At 38.5% G+C, this 19626-nt stretch overlaps 8 non-coding genes across 8 annotated transcripts; all 8 read right to left on the bottom strand.

The window, feature by feature from the left end:
* Positions 1-285: 285 nt before the first annotated feature.
* Trnap-agg (transfer RNA proline (anticodon AGG)) lies at positions 286-357 on the bottom strand. Its single transcript has one exon. It is a non-coding gene; the product is annotated as a tRNA-Pro (tRNA).
* Positions 358-4194: 3837 nt separating this feature from the next.
* Positions 4195-4266, bottom strand: Trnap-cgg (transfer RNA proline (anticodon CGG)). Its single transcript has one exon. It is a non-coding gene; the product is annotated as a tRNA-Pro (tRNA).
* Positions 4267-7709: 3443 nt separating this feature from the next.
* Trnap-agg (transfer RNA proline (anticodon AGG)) lies at positions 7710-7781 on the bottom strand. The gene has a single exon. It is a non-coding gene; the product is annotated as a tRNA-Pro (tRNA).
* A 1018-nt stretch (positions 7782-8799) lies between these two features.
* Positions 8800-8871, bottom strand: Trnap-agg (transfer RNA proline (anticodon AGG)). Its single transcript has one exon. It is a non-coding gene; the product is annotated as a tRNA-Pro (tRNA).
* Positions 8872-11502: 2631 nt separating this feature from the next.
* Positions 11503-11574, bottom strand: Trnap-cgg (transfer RNA proline (anticodon CGG)). Its single transcript has one exon. It is a non-coding gene; the product is annotated as a tRNA-Pro (tRNA).
* Positions 11575-12205: 631 nt separating this feature from the next.
* Trnap-ugg (transfer RNA proline (anticodon UGG)) lies at positions 12206-12277 on the bottom strand. The gene has a single exon. It is a non-coding gene; the product is annotated as a tRNA-Pro (tRNA).
* Positions 12278-15540: 3263 nt separating this feature from the next.
* Trnap-agg (transfer RNA proline (anticodon AGG)) lies at positions 15541-15613 on the bottom strand. The gene has a single exon. It is a non-coding gene; the product is annotated as a tRNA-Pro (tRNA).
* A 1042-nt stretch (positions 15614-16655) lies between these two features.
* Positions 16656-16727, bottom strand: Trnap-agg (transfer RNA proline (anticodon AGG)). The gene has a single exon. It is a non-coding gene; the product is annotated as a tRNA-Pro (tRNA).
* Between the last annotated feature and the right edge of the window lie 2899 nt (positions 16728-19626).

The following is a 19626-nucleotide window of genomic DNA, read 5'->3' as shown; positions in this document are numbered from 1 at the left end:
TGTATCTGTGTTTGTCCCCCACCATCACTACCATCACCGCTTCACAATGGATGTTGGTGTATTTACGTCCCCTTAACCTAGCAGTTCGGCAAAAGACGCCGATAGAATAGTACCGGATTTGCAAAGAATAATTCCAGTGGGTCGATTTCTTCGACTAAAAGGCGTTGCTCCAGCATGACCAGAGTCAAAATGACTGAAACAAGTTAAAAGGAGAAGAAGAATGTAAAAGAATAAGAGAGTAATTCAAGCCATTACAAAAAAACAAAACAAAAGAAGACGAAAATTGGGCTCGTCCGGGATTCGAACCCGGGACCTCTCGCACCCTAAGCGAAAATCATACCCCTAGACCAACGAGCCAACTGATGAAATCGAAGGCTTTTACAATGAACACTAAAATCGAAAGCTCTTAAATCCAACTCTTTCTCATGTCCATCTGTTTTACTCTATGGAACACATCATTTGTGATAGAATGTCATGTTCTATGATCGGTTTATTATAATTATCAATCCGTCATAGTATTATACATGATCTACAGCTCATCTTTTATTTCTTACTTTTTACTTGCTTTTGTCAATAGAACGCGGCCACGCTGACGCACCGCCTTGAAGACGTTTTAGCCGAACAAATCGACCTCTGTACTTATCATTTTCTGATAGCCTCCTGCTTATTCTAATATTAGTTGTTAACGATAGAAGAAGGCTTTGCAGCAAATATTAATTAGTGCGTCCAACCTAACTTGGAATATTGTTTATAACGCCGTAGACTGCGGTAAACGTCCCAAGAAATTATCCGTGTAGATGACAAATGCTTAGAAACAGATATAATATGGGCAGACGATATTTCGGTAGCACCGGCACATGGCACTGTTGTATCACGGGATTTCTCCATATCGCGGATCATCAGCGACAGGTAGCCAAATTCCGGATGCCAGAACGACAAATCAGACAAACCGATATAGTTTTAACACTGGTTAATCTGTCAGTGAACAGATATTGGTATCAAGTTTTTAGCACAAGGGTAAGTTGATTACATCGACCCCAGTGCTCAACTGGTACTTATTTTATCGACCACGAAAAGATGAAAGGCAAAGTCGACTTCGGCAGAATTTGAATTCAGAACATCAAGCCGGACGAAATACCGCTAAGCCTTTTGCCCGGCGTTTTAACGCCTCTGCCAGTAAGCCGCCTTACACTGCAATAAATGCTAGGTGTCAGGTAGGCAACGCCGTTTCAAGTGTTTTAACGACAAGAATCGCCACTAGCTTCATCGGGTGACTTACCCTTTATTTATGAAATATGAATGAAAGTGAAGCGACAAAAAGTTCAGATGGTGCTGGATACGAACCCGTGGCCCGTGGACCCCGAAAACAGGATCATGGAGACCAATAAGTCTCCTGCACCGCTGCGTCCCCATTGTTTGCATTTTGGTTTACAGTCAATTCGTTGTGTGCTAAGTAGCTTGCTTACCAGCCACATGGTTCCGGGTTCAGTCCCACTACGTGACACCTTGGGCAAGTGTCTTCTACTATAGCCTCGGGCCGACCAAAGCCTTGTGAGTGGATTTGGTAGACGGAGACTGAAAAGAAGCCCGTCGTATATATATATATATATATATATATATATATATATATATATATATATATATATATATATATATATATGTATATATATATATATATATATCATCATAAATATACAGGGATTAGCAATTGAGTTGCTTCTCCAACATACTGAAAATTCAGAAATAGCAGTCAAAGAACTACTGATTCCAAACTACAAATTTTCTCTAAAGCGGATGGCGATATTTATGGCACACATAGAACAAAAAACCGGAGGGAAAAGCGTAAACAAAACCAAGCCTTTAGTTAATTGGATACGAATCGTTTCATGGTTAAGTGAATGGAAATTTCACTATTCCAATCTTCAGCCCAAATATTCTTTGAGGTGAGGTGCCTGAACTCACTAGCCGATGAATTCGTAAGTGCCTTTCTTATCGTTGATTTTTGGTGTCGCATGGCCAAAAATTACCGTGAATTTTTTTAGAGACACTTTCAAATTTATCAGAATATTTGGGCTGAAGATTGGAATAGTGAAATTTCCATTCACTTAACCATGAAACGATTCGTATCCAATTAACTAAAGGCTTGGTTTTGTTTACGCTTTTCCCTCCGGTTTTTTGTTCTATGTGTGCCATAAATATCGCCATCCGCTTTAGAGAAAATTTGTAGTTTGGAATCAGTAGTTCTTTGACTGCTATTTCTGAATTTTCAGTATGTTGGAGAAGCAACTCAATTGCTAATCCCTGTATATTTATGATGATAAATAGTTCTACCGATAAAGGTTTTTTTCATACTGAACTACTTGGCAAAATTGTTAATTATTAATTCTATTATTAATTGACGATTCTCTGCCCTTATTCTTGTATATTTTATATTTGATATCTCTAAGTTAGATGGTTAAACCGTAAATCCTTCCACACAGGACTTTTTCATACGGGACTATTTGTGACGCACATGGAATAGATTTTCTTTGAGGTGAGGTGCCTGAACTCGCTAGCCGATGAATTCATAAGTGCCTTTCTTATCGTTGATTTTTGGTGTCGCATGGCCAAAAATTACCGTGAATTTTTTTAGAGACACTTTCAAATTTATCAGAATATTTGGGCTGAAGATTGGAATAGTGAAATTTCCATTCACTTAACCATGAAACGATTCGTATCCAATTAACTAAAGGCTTGGTTTTGTTTACGCTTTTCCCTCCGGTTTTTTGTTCTATTTGTGCCATAAATATCGCCATCCGCTTTAGAGAAAATTTGTAGTTTGGAATCAGTAGTTCTTTGACTGCTATTTCTGAATTTTCAGTATGTTGGAGAAGCAACTCAATTGCTAATCCCTGTATATTTATGATGATAAATAGTTCTACCGATAAAGGTTTTTTTCATACTGAACTACTTGGCAAAATTGTTAATTATTAATTCTATTATTAATTGACGATTCTCTGCCCTTATTCTTGTATATATATATATATATATATATATATATATATATATATATATATATATATATATATATATATATATATATATATATATATATATATATATATATATATATATATGTATATATATATATATAAATATATATATATATGTATGTATGTATGTATGTATGTATGTATGTGTGTGTATATGTTTGTGTGTGTGTGTTTGTCCCACCAACATCGTTTGACAACCGATGGTGTGTTTACGACCCCTTAGCGGTTCGGCAAAAGGAACCAATAGAATAAGTACCTGACTTGCAAAGAATAAGTCCTGGAGTCGATTTGCTCGACTAAAGGCGGTGCTCCAGCATGGCCGCAGTCAAGTGACTGAAACAAATAAAAGAGTAAAAGAGTAAATTGCGGGTAAATATATATAAGACGACGGAAGTGTGTTCAGCTATTTTGCCGAACGACCTATGCAAATGATTTGTTTCTAATGATCAAATGTATGTGCTGTACATTGGCTCGCTCCTCCCATCAAATCAACGTTACCTAAACAGGTGCACAGTGTACCACACGTCAGGTGTCGAAGTGATCACAGTACAAAATGAGTTGAAGTGATTTACTCAGGAACACAACGCTCCACGCGGTTTAGGAGTTGAAACCCTCAATGGTAGGGTGACAAACACAAATACATACATACATACATACATACATACATACATACATACATACACACGTATGAGTGGCTGTGCGGTAAGTAGCTTGCTTACCAACTGATTTCGGGTTCAGTCCCACTGCGTGGCACCTTGGACAAGTGTCTTCTACTTTAGGTTTGGGCCGACCAAAACCTTGCGAGTGGATTTGGTAGACGGAAACTGAAATAAGCCCGTCGTATATATATATATATATATATATATATATATATATATATATATATATACACATGTATGTGTGTGTGTATATGTTTGTGTGTCTGTATTGGTCCCTCCCAACATCGTTTGACAATCGATGCTCGTGTGTTTACGTTCCTGTAACATAGCGGTTCGACAAAATAAAATGATACAACAAACTCGTTCAATTTACTATGCCAAAAGTTTTGCAATAAAACCTTCCTTGCAAGTTGAATTCAACACATCAAACTATCTCGAATTTAGAATTGAGTTACAGATATTTCAAACGGTGTTTTAAAAAGTGTAATATCATAAAAATTAAGGGGCTCGTCCAGGATTCGATCCCGGGACCTCTCGCACCCGAAGCGAAAATCATACCTCTAGACCAACGAGCCAACTGTGAAAACAAGAATTGAACATATATAAGAAATAGTAAACTCTGAGACTTTTCTTTCACACGTATGTCTCTATTTCACGCCAAGTAGAATCACCGCTTCAAGGGTTAAACAGAGAATCATTTTATCGATTCAATGAAATTGAAGAAATTTGTGAAACCATTTTTATTTTCTTCCTACTATAAGCACAGGGCCTTGAATTTTGGGGAGAAGGGCAAGTCGATTACATCGATGCCAGTGTTTAAATGGCGCTTATTTTATTGATCCCGTGAGATCGAACTTCTTTCATCCTTCGTGGATGCTAAAATAAAATGCTTGGGGAATATTCAAACCCGAAAGAAAAATATTCACTGTATTTATCAGTGGAAAAATTTCCCTCTGTAGACAGTTAGGTGTAAACAAACTACGTAAGTTTGGAGTATTCACTAAGCAGGTTGATGAAGGGATGCACTTCTCGGGGGTTTTCTCCTCTTCAGCGCCAGAAACCGGAAAGGGAAACGCTGTGAGTTTCGAACTGCGCACATCACTGCTTAGAGTTTTCGTTCCGCATTTTAGATTTATTTCTGTGCCAAAATATTTTGTAGCAAATATAGAGTAACAGTTATTTTATTTTATTTATTTAAAAATGACAGGGCTCGTCCGGGATGTCTCGCACCCAAAGCGAGAATCATACCCCTAGACCAACGAGCCTCGCTTGCTCGCGGTAGTCTAAATTATCATATTTCTTCTTAAAAAGCAAATATTAATAAGTGAATCCGAAAATATACGGGAAGTAGTAAACTCTGAACCTCAACTTGCACGCATGTGTATCTATTTCGCTACATACCTTTGCATTTTTGCTTGTTGCAGTCATTAGAGTGCGGCCATGCTGGGGCAGCATCTTGAACAATTTTAGTCAAGCGAATCAACCCAAGTACTTATTTCTTTTTTGGAAGCCAGTTGCGTATTTTGTCGTTTTTGCTATTGATCAACCGCTAAGTTACGGTGACATAAAAACACCAACACCGGCTGCCAAGCTGTTGAGGACGACAAACACAGAAATAAGACACACATACACACAGATATATATATCCAGCATGGCCACAGTGAAATGACTGAAACTAGTAAAATAATAGTATATATATATATATATATATATATATATATATATATATATATATATATATATATATATATATATATATATATATATATATATATATATGTATGTATGTATGTATGTATGTATGTATTACGGCGGGCTTCCATCAGATTCCCCAAAAAACAAGAACTTGGTCGGCCGGAGGCTAGAGTAGAAGACACTTGTCTAGAGCAGTGACTCTCAACCACTTTTTTTTTTATCTATGGTCCCCTTCGGGTACTTTTTCAGGTGGGCCACCATTCCCATAGCCATTAGATGTTTGAAAGTTAATTTTACAGATACTGCTTTCAAAATTATTATTTTGCTGATCGCATATTCAGTTTGGCGGAACTATGTCGGTTCCTGAGGAATTTCAACCATGTTTCGTGGTCTGCTACCACAACAGCTCCTTTATAGGATTCAGTTAGCTGAAGACATCATCAGGAGGAACCACGTCCGGTTTCGGCCCCTACTCCTCTACCGTTTTGACGTGGCGGGGCCCCTCCTTTCGGAGGTGTCTTCAGCTCTGGTGTTGGGTGCATGTCTTCTTTCTTCTATTCCCTGGCCTCTTCGATGCAGCATCAACAATTGTCAGCGTCCGACTGATCGTCGTGTCAAGTTCCCCTTTTTATATCTGCTGCTAGGCTCCAGCAGGCAGCCCCAGCTCGTTGTCACTTGACACTATCTAAATTTCCCGCTGCTAGGGTCCAGTAGGCAGCACCAGCAAGTTGTCACATGACACTGTCTAAACTTCCCGCTGCTAGGCTCCAGCAATTAGCTCCAGCAAGTTGTCACATGACACTGTCTGAACTTTAACTGACAATGGAGGGCGCGAAGCCACTTCAGTGTCAGCCTGTCTCACCTAGACATGTTATGACGTTCAAGCCATATTCGGTCTTCCCGCTTCAGCCATATATAGAAGCTGGCTTTTTCGACCGCCTCCTGTATCCTCCTTATCAGTTTTCTAAGTTCCGAGTTTGAAAACGTATGTGAAAAATTAGAGAGAGAAACATGGCGGTTCCTTGTAATGAATGCATCCAAAGCAAAATCTTTCCATGGGCCAGTAAAATAATATTGTGGACCCAATTTATTATTTTGCATATGTGGACCCACAAAACTGTTATATGGACTCCGGTTAAGAACCACTGGTTCAGAGGTGTGGTTCTCTTCTCCGATGCGAGAGGTCTCAGGTTCAATTCACAGATGATTACCGGTTAATTATTTTATTCAATAATAACCGGAGATATTCTGAAACATCGGAAATATCCTATAGGCACAAGGTTCGACGTTCTGAGCGAAAGGGTTAGATTACATCGACTCCTGCGTTCAACCCCTACTTATTTCAGCCCCGAAAGGGTGAAAAAATTTCACCCCAGAACGTAAAGACGGGCAAAATGTTGCTAAGCACTTTGTCCGGCATGATAACGATTCTGCCAGCTCGCTTCCCTCGAAACGTGCGAAATATCAAAAACACAAACTCGTTCAATTTACTATGCCAAATTCTTTGCAAAAAAACTTGAAAGTTGCATTAAATAATGTTCATATCGTGTTTTTTGTTTTTCTATTTTCTTTTCTGTGTGAATGTTCAGTTTACATAACCGGTCTGAAATCAAAAGCCTTCTGTAGGAATCATAAACTTTCTTGTCCATCATGGAATGTGTTTCCACATTTAAAGTTTAACAAATGGAAGAGCAATAAAAATAGATATTGTTATTATTTGGGGATGATCTCGGCCTACCTATTCAGTCTGAAGATGGAATGGACAGGGCAAAACCAGAGGGTAGAGGAGAAACAAAGAACAGGAAGTCATAGAAGAGGTTTACAGAATATGTGATGAAATAACTCTGACAAATAATAATAATAATAATAATAATAATAATAATAATAATAATAATAATAATAATAATAATAATAAATGCCCGGATGCAGTACCAGGCAGTGGTTCTCGTGGCTTCTGATCTTAATTGATTGGAAGTGTTATCACGTACATTGTTTTGTCTTGGTATAAAAGATGGGCTACAGCAAATATTCTGCTTAATACCACAGATTTGCTTGTCAGTTGTTTGACGTTAACCAGTTGAGCATGTCCCTTGGTGGCTGGCGATATGTGCATCTCTGATCATGAGCAGAAGTAGTTGGGGAGCTTCTTCCCAACATCCACGCCTGTGCTTATGTTAATAAATCTTTGCGAAAAAGTTTCAAGCTGAAAGTAACTCATAAAAATCTACAGAATTTAAAATTGGGTTGAGGAAATAAAGAAAAAAACGTTTTAAATAATATAGTATCAGAAGTGTAAATATAAAAAAAAAAGCAGAAAAATAATGGGCTCGTCCGGGATTCGAACCCGGGACCTCTCGCACCCTAAGCGAAAATCATACCCCTAGACCAACGAGCCAACTGAAAATTCCGCTGAAAATTATCTAGTAATTGTAACTATGTAGTGGCGAGTTCAGTCTCTTGGAGTGGTACTTAAACAAGGATCTTCTACAATAGCTTGATGTGTGGCTGTTGAACTTCTCTTTCTGTCTTTCGCTCTTTCTCTCTATATCTCTGTTTATGTGTGTGTATATGTGTTAGTGAGAGAGTGTACGCGCATATGTGTTGGTGTATGTATGTATTTGCCTTTGGCGCCAACATTCTATCGCTTGGCAGCTGTTGTTGGTTTGTTTATGTCGCCGTGATATAGCGGTTCGGTGAAAGAAACCCCATAAAATAAATATCAGACACAAAAAATAGGTATTGTGGATTCATTCGACTACACCCTTCAGTGCTCCAGCATGATCGCAGTCCAGTGGCTAAAGCAATTAAAGGACGAAAAATAAATTCGACGTAAATTCGACAAGGATCGAGAAACGGACGGGAGTTTTTAACATGAATAGGCGCTGGCGTGGCTTTGTGTTAAGAAGCTTGTTTTCCAACCACATGGTCCCGGGTTCAGTCCCACTGCGTAGCACCTTGGGCAAGTGTCTTCTACTATAGCCTCAGGCCGACTAAGCCTTGGGAGTGGATTTGCTTGGAAACTGAAAGAAGCCCGTCGTATATATGTATATATATATATATATATATATATATATATATATATATATATATATATATATACACGTATGTATGTATATATTTGTGGGTTTGTATCTGTGTTTGTCCCCCACCATCACTACCATCACCGCTTCACAATGGATGTTGGTGTATTTACGTCCCCTTAACCTAGCAGTTCGGCAAAAGACGCCGATAGAATAAGTACCGGGTTTGCAAAGAATAATTCCAGTGGGTCGATTTCTTCGACTAAAAGGCGTTGCTCCAGCATGACCAGAGTCAAAATGACTGAAACAAGTTAAAAGGAGAAGAAGAATGTAAAAGTCTAAGAGAGTAATTCAAGCCATTACAAAAAAACAAAACAAAAGAAAACGAAAATTAGGCTCGTCCGGGATTCGAACCCGGGACCTCTCGCACCCTAAGCGAAAATCATACCCCTAGACCAACGAGCCAACTGATGAAATCGAAGGCTTTTACAATGAACACTAAAATCGAAAGCTCTTAAATCCAACTCTCTCTCATGTCCATCTGTTTTACTCTATGGAACACATCATTTGTGATAGAATGTAATGTTCTATGATCGGTTTATTATAATTATCAATCCGTCATAGTATTATACATGATCTACAGCTCATCTTTTATTTTTTACTTTTTACTTGCTTTTGTCAATAGAACGCGGCAACGCTGACGCACCGCCTTGAAGACGTTTTAGCCGAACAAATCGACCTCTGTACTTATCATTTTCTGATAGCCTCCTGCTTATTCTAATATTAGTTGTTAACGATAGAAGAAGGCTTTGCAGCAAATATTAATTAGTGCGTCCAACCTAACTTGGAATATTGTTTATAACGCCGTAGACTGCGGTAAACGTCCCAAGAAATTATCCGTGTAGATGACAAATGCTTAGAAACAGATATAATATGGGCAGACGATATTTCGGTAGCACCGGCACATGGCACTGTTGTATCACGGGATTTCTCCATATCGCGGATCATCAGCGACAGGTAGCCAAATTCCGGATGCCAGAACGACAAATCAGACAAACCGATATAGTTTTAACACTGGTTAATCTGTCAGTGAACAGATATTGGTATCAAGTTTTTAGCACAAGGCCAGCAGTTTCGGGAGAAGGGTAAGTTGATTACATCGACCCCAGTGCTCAACTGGTACTTATTTTATCGACCACGAAAAGATGAAAGGCAAAGTCGACCTCGGCAGAATTTGAATTCAGAACATCAAGCCGAACGAAATACCGCTAAGCCTTTTGCCCGGCGTTTTAACGCCTCTGCCAGTAAGCCGCCTTACACTGCAATAAATGCTAGGGGTCAGGTAGGCAACGCCGTTTCAAGTGTTTTAACGACAAGAATCACCACTAGCTTCATCGGGTGACTTACCCTTTATTTATGAAATATGAATGAAAGTGAAGCGACAAAAAGTTCAGATGGTGCTGGATACGAACCCGTGGCCCGTGGACCCCGAAAACAGGATCATGGAGACCAATAAGTCTCCTGCACCGCTGCGTCCCCATTGTTTGCATTTTGGTTTACAGTCAATTCGCTGTGTGGTAAGTAGCTTGCTTACCAGCCACATGGTTCCGGGTTCAGTCCCACTGCGTGTCACCTTGGGCAAGTGTCTTCTACTATAGCCTCGGGCCGACCAAAGCCTTGTGAGTGGATTTGGTAGACGGAGACTGACAAGAAGCCCGTCGTATATATATATATATATATATATATATATATATATATATATATATATATATATATATATATATATATATATATATATATATATGTATATATATATATATATATATATATATATATATATATATATATATATGTATATATATATATATATATTTATATATATATATATATATATATATATATATATATATATATATATATATATATATATATGTATATATATATATATAAATATATATATATATATATATATGTATGTATGTATGTATGTATGTATGTATGTGTGTGTATATGTTTGTGTGTGTGTCTTTGTCTCACCAACATCGCTTGACAACCGATGGTGTGTTTACGTCCCCTTAGCGGTTCGGCAAAAGGAACCAATAGAATAAGTACCTGACTTGCAAAGAATAAGTCCTGGAGTCGATTTGCTCGACTAAAGGCGGTGCTCCAGCATGGCCGCAGTCAAGTGACTGAAACAAATAAAAGAGTAAAAGAGTAAATTGCGGGTAAATATATATAAGACGACGGAAGTGTGTTCAGCTATTTTGCCGAACGACCTATGCAAATGATTTGTTTCTAATGATCAAATGTATGTGCTGTACATTGGCTCGCTCCTCCCCTCAAATCAACGTTACCTAAACAGGTGCACAGTGTACCACACGTCAGGTGTCGAAGTGATCACAGTACAAAATGAGTTGAAGTGATTTACTCAGGAACACAACGCTCCACGCGGTTTAGGAGTTGAAACCCTCAATGGTAGGGTGACAAACACAAATACCTACATACATACATACATACATACATACATACATACATACACACGTATGAGTGGCTGTGCGGTAAGTAGCTTGCTTACCAACTGATTTCGGGTTCAGTCCCACTGCGTGGCACCTTGGACAAGTGTCTTCTACTTTAGGTTTGGGCCGACCAAAACCTTGTGAGTGGATTTGGTAGACGGAAACTGAAATAAGCCCGTCGTATATATATATATATATATATATATATATATATATATATATATATATATACATATATATATATATATATATATATATATATATATATATATATATATATATATATATATATATATATATATATATATACATGTATGTGTGTGTGTATATGTTTGTGTGTCTGTATTTGTCCCTCCCAACATCGTTTGACAATCGATGCTGGTGTGTTTACGTTCCTGTAACATAGCGGTTCGACAAAATAAAATGATACAACAAACTCGTTCAATTTACTATGCCAAAAATTTTGCAATAAAACCTTCCTTGCAAGTTGAATTCAACACATCAAACTATCTCGAATTTAGAATTGAGTTACAGATATTTCAAACGGTGTTTTAAAAAGTGTAATATCATAAAAATTAAGGGGCTCGTCCGGGATTCGAACCCGGGACCTCTCGCACCCGAAGCGAAAATCATACCTCTAGACCAACGAGCCAACTGTGAAAACAAGAATTGAACATATATAAGAAATAGTAAACTCTGAAACTTTTCTTTCACACGTATGTCTCTATTTCACGCCAAGTAGAATCACCGCTTCAAGGGTTAAACAGAGAATCATTTTATCGATTCAATGAAATTGAAGAAATTTGTGAAACCATTTTTATTTTCTTCCTATTATAAGCACAGGGCCTTGAATTTTGGGGAGAAGGGCAAGTCGATTACATCGATGCCAGTGTTTAAATGGCGCTTATTTTATTGATCCCGTGAGATCGAACTTCTTTCATCCTTCGTGGATGCTAAAATAAAATGCTTGGGGAATATTCAAACCCGAAAGAAAAATATTCACTGTATTTATCAGTGGAAAAATTTCTCTCTGTAGACAGTTAGGTGTAAACAAACTACGTAAGTTTGGAGTATTCACTAAGCAGGCTGATGAAGGGATGCACTTCTCGGGGGTTTCCTCCTCTTCAGCCCCAGAAACCGGAAAGGGAAACGCTGTGAGTTTCGAACTGCGCACATCACTGCTTAGAGTTTTCGTTCCGCATTTTAGATTTATTTCTGTGCCAAAATATTTTGTAGCAAATATAGAGTAACAGTTATTTTATTTTATTTATTTAAAAATGACAGGGCTCGTCCGGGATTCGAACCCGGGACCTCTCGCACCCAAAGCGAGAATCATACCCCTAGACCAACGAGCCTCGATTACTCGCGGTAGTCTAAATTATCATATTTCTTCTTAAAAAGCAAATATTAATAAGTGAATCCGAAAATATACGGGAAGTAGTAAACTCTGAACCTCAACTTGCACGCATGTGTATCTATTTCACTACATACCTTTGCATTTTTGCTTGTTGCAGTCATTAGAGTGCGGCCATGCTGGGGCAGCATCTTGAACAATTTTAGTCAAGCGAATCAACCCAAGTACTTATTTCTTTTTTGGAAGCCAGTTGCGTATTTTGTCGTTTTTGCTATTGATCAACCGCTAAGTTACGGTGACATAAAAACACCAACACCGGCTGCCAAGCCGTTGAGGACGACAAACACAGAAATAAGACACACACACACACAGATATATATATATCCAGCATGGCCACAGTGAAATGACTGAATCTAGTAAAAGAATAGTATATATATATATATATATATATATATATATATATATATATATATATGTATGTATGTATGTATGTATGTATGTACGTATGTATTACGGCGGGCTTCCATCAGATTCCCCCAAAAACAAGAACTTGGTCGGCCGGAGGCTAGAGTAGAAGACACTTGTCTAGAGCAGTGACTCTCAACCACTTTTTTTTTTTATCTATGGTCCCCTTCGGGTACTTTTTCAGGTGGGCCACCATTCCCATAGCCATTAGATGTTTGAAAGTTAATTTTACAGATACTGCTTTCAAAATTATTATTTTGCTGATCGCATATTCAGTTTGGCGGAACTATGTCGGTTGAACTATGTGAAAAATTAGAGAGAGAAACATGGCGGTTCCTTGTAATGAATGCATCCAAAGCAAAGTCTTTCCATGGGCCAGTAAAATAATATAGTGGACCCAATTTATTATTTTGCATATGTGGACCCACAAAACTGTTATATGGACTCCGGTTAAGAACCACTGGTTCAGAGGTGTGGTTCTCTTCTCCGATGCGAGAGGTCTCAGGTTCAAGTCACAGATGAGTACCGGTTAATTATTTTATTCAATAATAACCGGAGATATTCTGAAACATCGGAAATATCCTATAGGCACAAGGTTCGACGTTCTGAGCGAAAGGGTTAGATTACATCGTCTCCTGCGTTCAACCCCTACTTATTTCAGCTCCGAAAGGGTGAAAAAATTTCACCTCAGAACGTAAAGACGGGCAAAATGTTGCTAAGCACTTTGTCCGGCATGATAACGATTCTGCCAGCTCGCTTCCCTCGAAACATGCGAAATATCAAAAACACAAACTCGTTCAATTTACTATGCCAAATTCTTTGCAAAAAAACTTGCAAGTTGCATTAAATAATGTTCATATCTTTTTTTTTGTTTTTCTTTTTTTTTTTTCTGTGTGAATGTTCAGCTTACATAACCGGTCTGAAATCAAAAGCCTTCTGTAGGAATCATAAACTTTCTTGTCCATCATGGAATGTGTTTCCACATTTAAAGTTTCACAAATGGAAGAACAATAAAAATAGATATTGTTATTATTTGGGGATGATCTCGGCCTACCTATTCAGTCTGAAGATGGAATGGACAGGGCAAAACCAGAGGGGAGAGGAGAAACAAAGAACAGGAAGTCATAGAAGAGGTTTACAGAATGTGTGATGAAATAACTCTGACAAATAATAATAATAATAATAATAATAATAATAATAATAATAATAATAATAATAATAATAATAATAATAATAATAAAATAACTACTACTATTATAAAATAACCACCATAGGACTGCAAAAATACCTACTCCAGAAGCAAGGGAAACTAATACAAATAGCCACAAAACACGAGCAAAACAAATAACTGTTTTCAGTATTTAAGGAAGCTGACAAATACAAACAAGAAATCAATCTACCTAACAAATACGAAGAAGAAGAAGAAGAAACAACAAAAGCTATAAAACAAATGAAATCCAAACTAAAACTAGAACAGCAACGGACCATGATAAAACGATGGCAAGAAAAGCCCCTACATGGTAAATACTGGGCTAAATTAAATGCGAAAGAAATAGACAGAGAAAAATCCCAGCAATGGCTGAGAAGCTCAGGACTCAAAGCAGAGACTGAAGGATTTTTAATTGCTGCACAAGACCAAAGCCTCCCCACCAGAAATTACCAAAAACACATAATGAAAAGAAATATAACAAGTAACTGTAGAATATGTGGAGATCGACAAGAAACAATAAATCATATTATCTCTGGCTGCCCAGTCCTGGCTAAGAAGGAATATATCCACAGACACGACAGAGTTGGGACCTATATACACTGGAAGCTATGCCAACATTATGGAATAACAACAGAAAAAAGATGGTATAAACACACGCCAGAAAAGGTCACAGAAAACGAGAAAGCAACCATACTCTGGGATATGCCAATACACACAGATAGAGAAATTAAGGCAAATAGACCAGATATAGTTGTCAAAGATCATGAAGAAAAAAAAATGCTTTCTAATTGATGTATCAATACCAGCAGATGACAACTTTTCTCTAAAAGAAATGGAAAAACTTTCAAAATACAAAGACGTGGAAATAGAGGTAACTCGAATGTGGAATCTAAAAACAGAAACAATTCCTATTATAGTAGGTGCCTTAGGTATAATAAAAAAATATTCAGACAAATACATAACAAAAACACCAGGACTTACAAATATATATAACATACAGAAAATTGCACTACTGGGCACTGCACACATCCTACGCAAAACACTTTCAATACAGTAACCATAAGAGCACCACAGCAAACCACAGCACATACCCAAGGCGCACAGAGCTGCGTTCGGCAGTGAAGTGAAAGCACGTTATAAAAATAAAACTACTGAACAATAATAATAATAATAATAATAATAATAAATGCCCGGATGCAGTACCAGGCAGTGGTTCTCGTGGCTTCTGATCTTAATTGATTGGAAGTGTTATCACGTACATTGTTTTGTCTTGGTATTAAAGATGGGCTACAGCAAATATTCTGCTTAATACCACATATTTGCTTGTCAGTTGTTTGACGTTAACCAGTTGAGCATGTCCCTTGGTGACTGGCGATATGTGCATCTCTGATCATGAGCAGAAGTAGTGGGGGAGCTTCTTCCCAACATCCACGCCTGTGCTTATGTTAAAAAATCTTTGCGAAAAAGTTTCAAGCTGAAAGTAACTCATAAAAATCTACAGAATTTAAAATTGGGTTGAGGAAATAAAAAAAAACGTTTTAAATAATATAGTATCAGAAGTGTAAATATAAAAAAAGCAGAAAATTAATGGGCTCGTCCGGGATTCGAACCCGGGACCTCCCGCACCCTAAGCGAAAAATCATACCCCTAGACCAACGAGCCAACTGACAATTGTCGCAGAAAATTATCTAGTAATTGTAACTATGTAGTGGCGAGTTCAGTCTCATGGAGTGGTACTTAAACAAGGATCTTCTACAATAGCTTGATGTGTGGCTGTTGAACTTCTCTTCCTGTCTTTCGCTCTTTCTCTCTCTATCTCTGTTTATGTGTGTGTATATGTGTTAGTGAGAGAGTGTACGCGCATATGTGTTGGTGTATGTATGTATTTGCCTTTGGCGCCAACATTCTATCGCTTGGCAGCTGTTGTTGGTTTGTTTATGTCGCCGTGATATAGCGGTTCGGTGAAAGAAACCCCATAAAATAAATATCAGACACAAAAAATAGGTATTGTGGATTCATTCGACTACACCCTTCAGTGCTCCAGCATGATCGCAGTCCAGTAGCTAAAGCAATTAAAGGACGAAAAATAAATTCGACGTAAATTCGACAAGGATCGAGAAACGGACGGGAGTTTTTAACATGAATAGGCGCTGGCGTGGCTTTGTGGTAAGAAGCTTGTTTCCCAACCACATGGTTCCGGGTTCAGTCCCACTGCGTGGCACCTTGGGCAAGTGTCTTCTACTATAGCCTCAGGCCGACTAAGCCTTGGGAGTGGATTTGCTTGGAAACTGAAAGAAGCCCGTCGTATATATGCATATATATATATATATATATATATATATATATATATATATATATATATATATATATATATATATATATATATATATACACGTATGTATGTATATATTTGTGGGTTTGTATCTGTGTTTGTCCCCCACCATCACTACCATCACCGCTTCACAATGGATGTTGGTGTATTTACGTCCCCTTAAACTAGCAGTTCGGCAAAAGACGCCGATAGAATAAGTACCGGGTTTGCAAAGAATAATTCCAGTGGGTCGATTTCTTCGACTAAAAGGCGTTGCTCCAGCATGACCAGAGTCAAAATGACTGAAACAAGTTAAAAGGAGAAGAAGAATGTAAAAGAATAAGAGAGTAATTCAAGCCATTACAAAAAAAAAAACAAAAGAAAACGAAAATTGGGCTCGTCCGGGATTCGAACCCGGGACCTCTCGCACCCTAAGCGAAAATCATACCCCTAGACCAACGAGCCAACTGATGAAATCGAAGGCTTTTACAATGAACACTAAAATCGAAAGCTCTTAAATCCAACTCTTTCTCATGTCCATCTGTTTTACTCTATGGAACACATCATTTGTGATAGAATGTAATGTTCTATGATCGGTTTATTATAATTATCAATCCGTCATAGTATTATACATGATCTACAGCTCATCTTTTATTTCTTACTTTTTACTTGCTTTTGTCAATAGAACGCGGCCACGCTGACGCACCGCCTTGAAGACGTTTTAGCCGAACAAATCGACCTCTGTACTTATCATTTTCTGATAGCCTCCTGCTTATTCTAATATTAGTTGTTAACGATAGAAGAAGGCTTTGCAGCAAATATTAATTAGTGCGTCCAACCTAACTTGGAATATTGTTTATAACGCCGTAGACTGCGGTAAACGTCCCAAGAAATTATCCGTGTAGATGACAAATGCTTAGAAACAGATATAATATGGGCAGACGATATTTCGGTAGCACCGGCACATGGCACTGTTGTATCACGGGATTTCTCCATATCGCGGATCATCAGCGACAGGTAGCCAAATTCCGGATGCCAGAACGACAAATCAGACAAACCGATATAGTTTTAACACTGGTTAATCTGTCAGTGAACAGATATTGGTATCAAGTTTTTAGCACAAGGCCAGCAGTTTCGGGAGAAGGGTAAGTTGATTACATCGACCCCAGTGCTTAACTGGTACTTATTTTATCGACCACGAAAAGATGAAAGGCAAAGTCGACTTCGGCAGAATTTGAATTCAGAACATCAAGCCGGACGAAATACCGCTAAGCCTTTTGCCCGGCGTTTTAACGCCTCTGCCAGTAAGCCGCCTTACACTGCAATAAATGCTAGGTGTCAGGTAGGCAACGCCGTTTCAAGTGTTTTAACGACAAGAATCACCACTAGCTTCATCGGGTGACTTACCCTTTATTTATGAAATATGAATGAAAGTGAAGCGACAAAAAGTTCAGATGGTGCTGGATACGAACCCGTGGCCCGTGGACCCCGAAAACAGGATCATGGAGACCAATAAGTCTCCTGCACCGCTGCGTCCCCATTGTTTGCATTTTGGTTTACAGTCAATTCGTTGTGTGGTAAGTAGCTTGCTTACCAGCCACATGGTTCCGGGTTCAGTCCCACTGCGTGACACCTTGGGCAAGTGTCTTCTACTATAGCCTCGAGCCGACTAAAGCCTTGTGAGTGGATTTGGTAGACGGAAACTGAAAAGAAGCCCGTCGTATATATATATATATATATATATATATATATATATATATATATATATATATATATGTATGTATGTATGTATGTATGTATGTATGTGTGTGTATATGTTTGTGTGTGTGTGTTTGTCCCCCCAACATCGCTTGACAACCGATGGTGTGTTTACGTCCCCTTAACTTAGCGGTTCGGTATAAGGAACCAATAGAATAAGTAGCTGACTTGCAAAGAATAAGTCCTGGAGTCGATTTGCTCGACTAAAGGCGGTGCTCCAGCATGGCCGCAGTCAAGTGACTGAAACAAATAAAAGAGTAAATGAGTAAATTGCGGGTAAATATATATAAGACGACGGAAGTGTGTTCAGCTATTTTGCCGAACGACCTATGCAAATGATTTGTTTCTAATGATCAAATGTATGTGCTGTACATTGGCTCGCTCCTCCCATCAAATCAACGTTACCTAAACAGGTGCACAGTGTACCACACGTCAGGTGTCGAAGTGATCACAGTACAAAATGAGTTGAAGTGATTTACTCGGGAACACAACGCTCCACGCGGTTTAGGAATTGAAACCCTGAAATATGTGGTTGAAATGCACAGAAAGCAAGTTGGCTCGTTGGTCTTAGGGGTATGATTTTCGCTTAGGGTGTGAGAGATCCCGGACGAGCCCATTTTTTTAGATACTCGCTTTGTTCACGTTAAAAACTACCGCCCGTATCTATATCCTTGTTGAATTTGTTTTCAAGCCTATACTTTTATCATTCGTGTTGTTCTTGTTTTAGCCATTGGATTACGATCGGACTAGATCCAAATGCGGGGCCTCATGCAGCCGAAAGTTGTGATGGACTGTTTTGTGCGAAACGGGAAAAGAAAGAAGGATTTAGACTGCTAAATACAGGCATTGATTTCATGTTAAATACAAAAGTTGAGAGAATAAAACGAGAGAACCATAAGATAAAAAAAAAAAGAAGAAAGCATTGTATAAAAACATACATGTACGCGCCCGGGATTCGAACTCGTGGCCTTCGCACCCAAAGCGAGAATCATACCCCTAGACCAACGAACTAATTCTGGTAACGGATCTCAGTTTATTAAATTTATTTAACTGTATTTTCTGTGTCGACAATTCCGACCAGCTGTAACCGTGATGACTGATGAAAGTTGTGAAAACATTTATTTTCCATTTTCTGTATGTTGTTTCCAAATATGACTCCTTCCATCGAAATGATGAAAGGTTCGTCTGGTTCGCCTTCAAATCCACGGCCCACAAACTTACAATCAGTACAAGGTCTATCAATCAGAACCGAGAATCGAGACCTTTAACAATAAATTACGAATGAAAACAAAACGTTAAAAGTATAAATGCTCAAATTATTGGGGGGGGTGGACCACATTTACTTCACCAAAGAAATAAAGGAAAAGAAAACAGGGGTGGAGGAGGATTAAGCAGCTGAAGATGGAGGGGTGGATTGTACACCCCCAGATGTAATGGCTTGTTCAACTGCACCTCGCGAGCATGATTCCAAAAGCATTGCCGCAGAGAATCGCCAACGACATCCGCTGCAACAGCCATCCCACCCTACGGCGCTCATTTCTCTGATGGGCCGCAGTTATTGCGGTTTTGTGTAGAAAATCCCCTACTTCTGTATGAGTGTGCTTGC

The sequence above is a fragment of the Octopus bimaculoides genome, chromosome 1 (genome assembly GCF_046866305.1).
Source record: "Octopus bimaculoides isolate indiv1 chromosome 1, ASM4686630v1, whole genome shotgun sequence".
NCBI lineage: Eukaryota > Metazoa > Mollusca > Cephalopoda > Octopoda > Octopodidae > Octopus > Octopus bimaculoides.
This window is presented reverse-complemented; position numbering and strand designations above follow the sequence as displayed.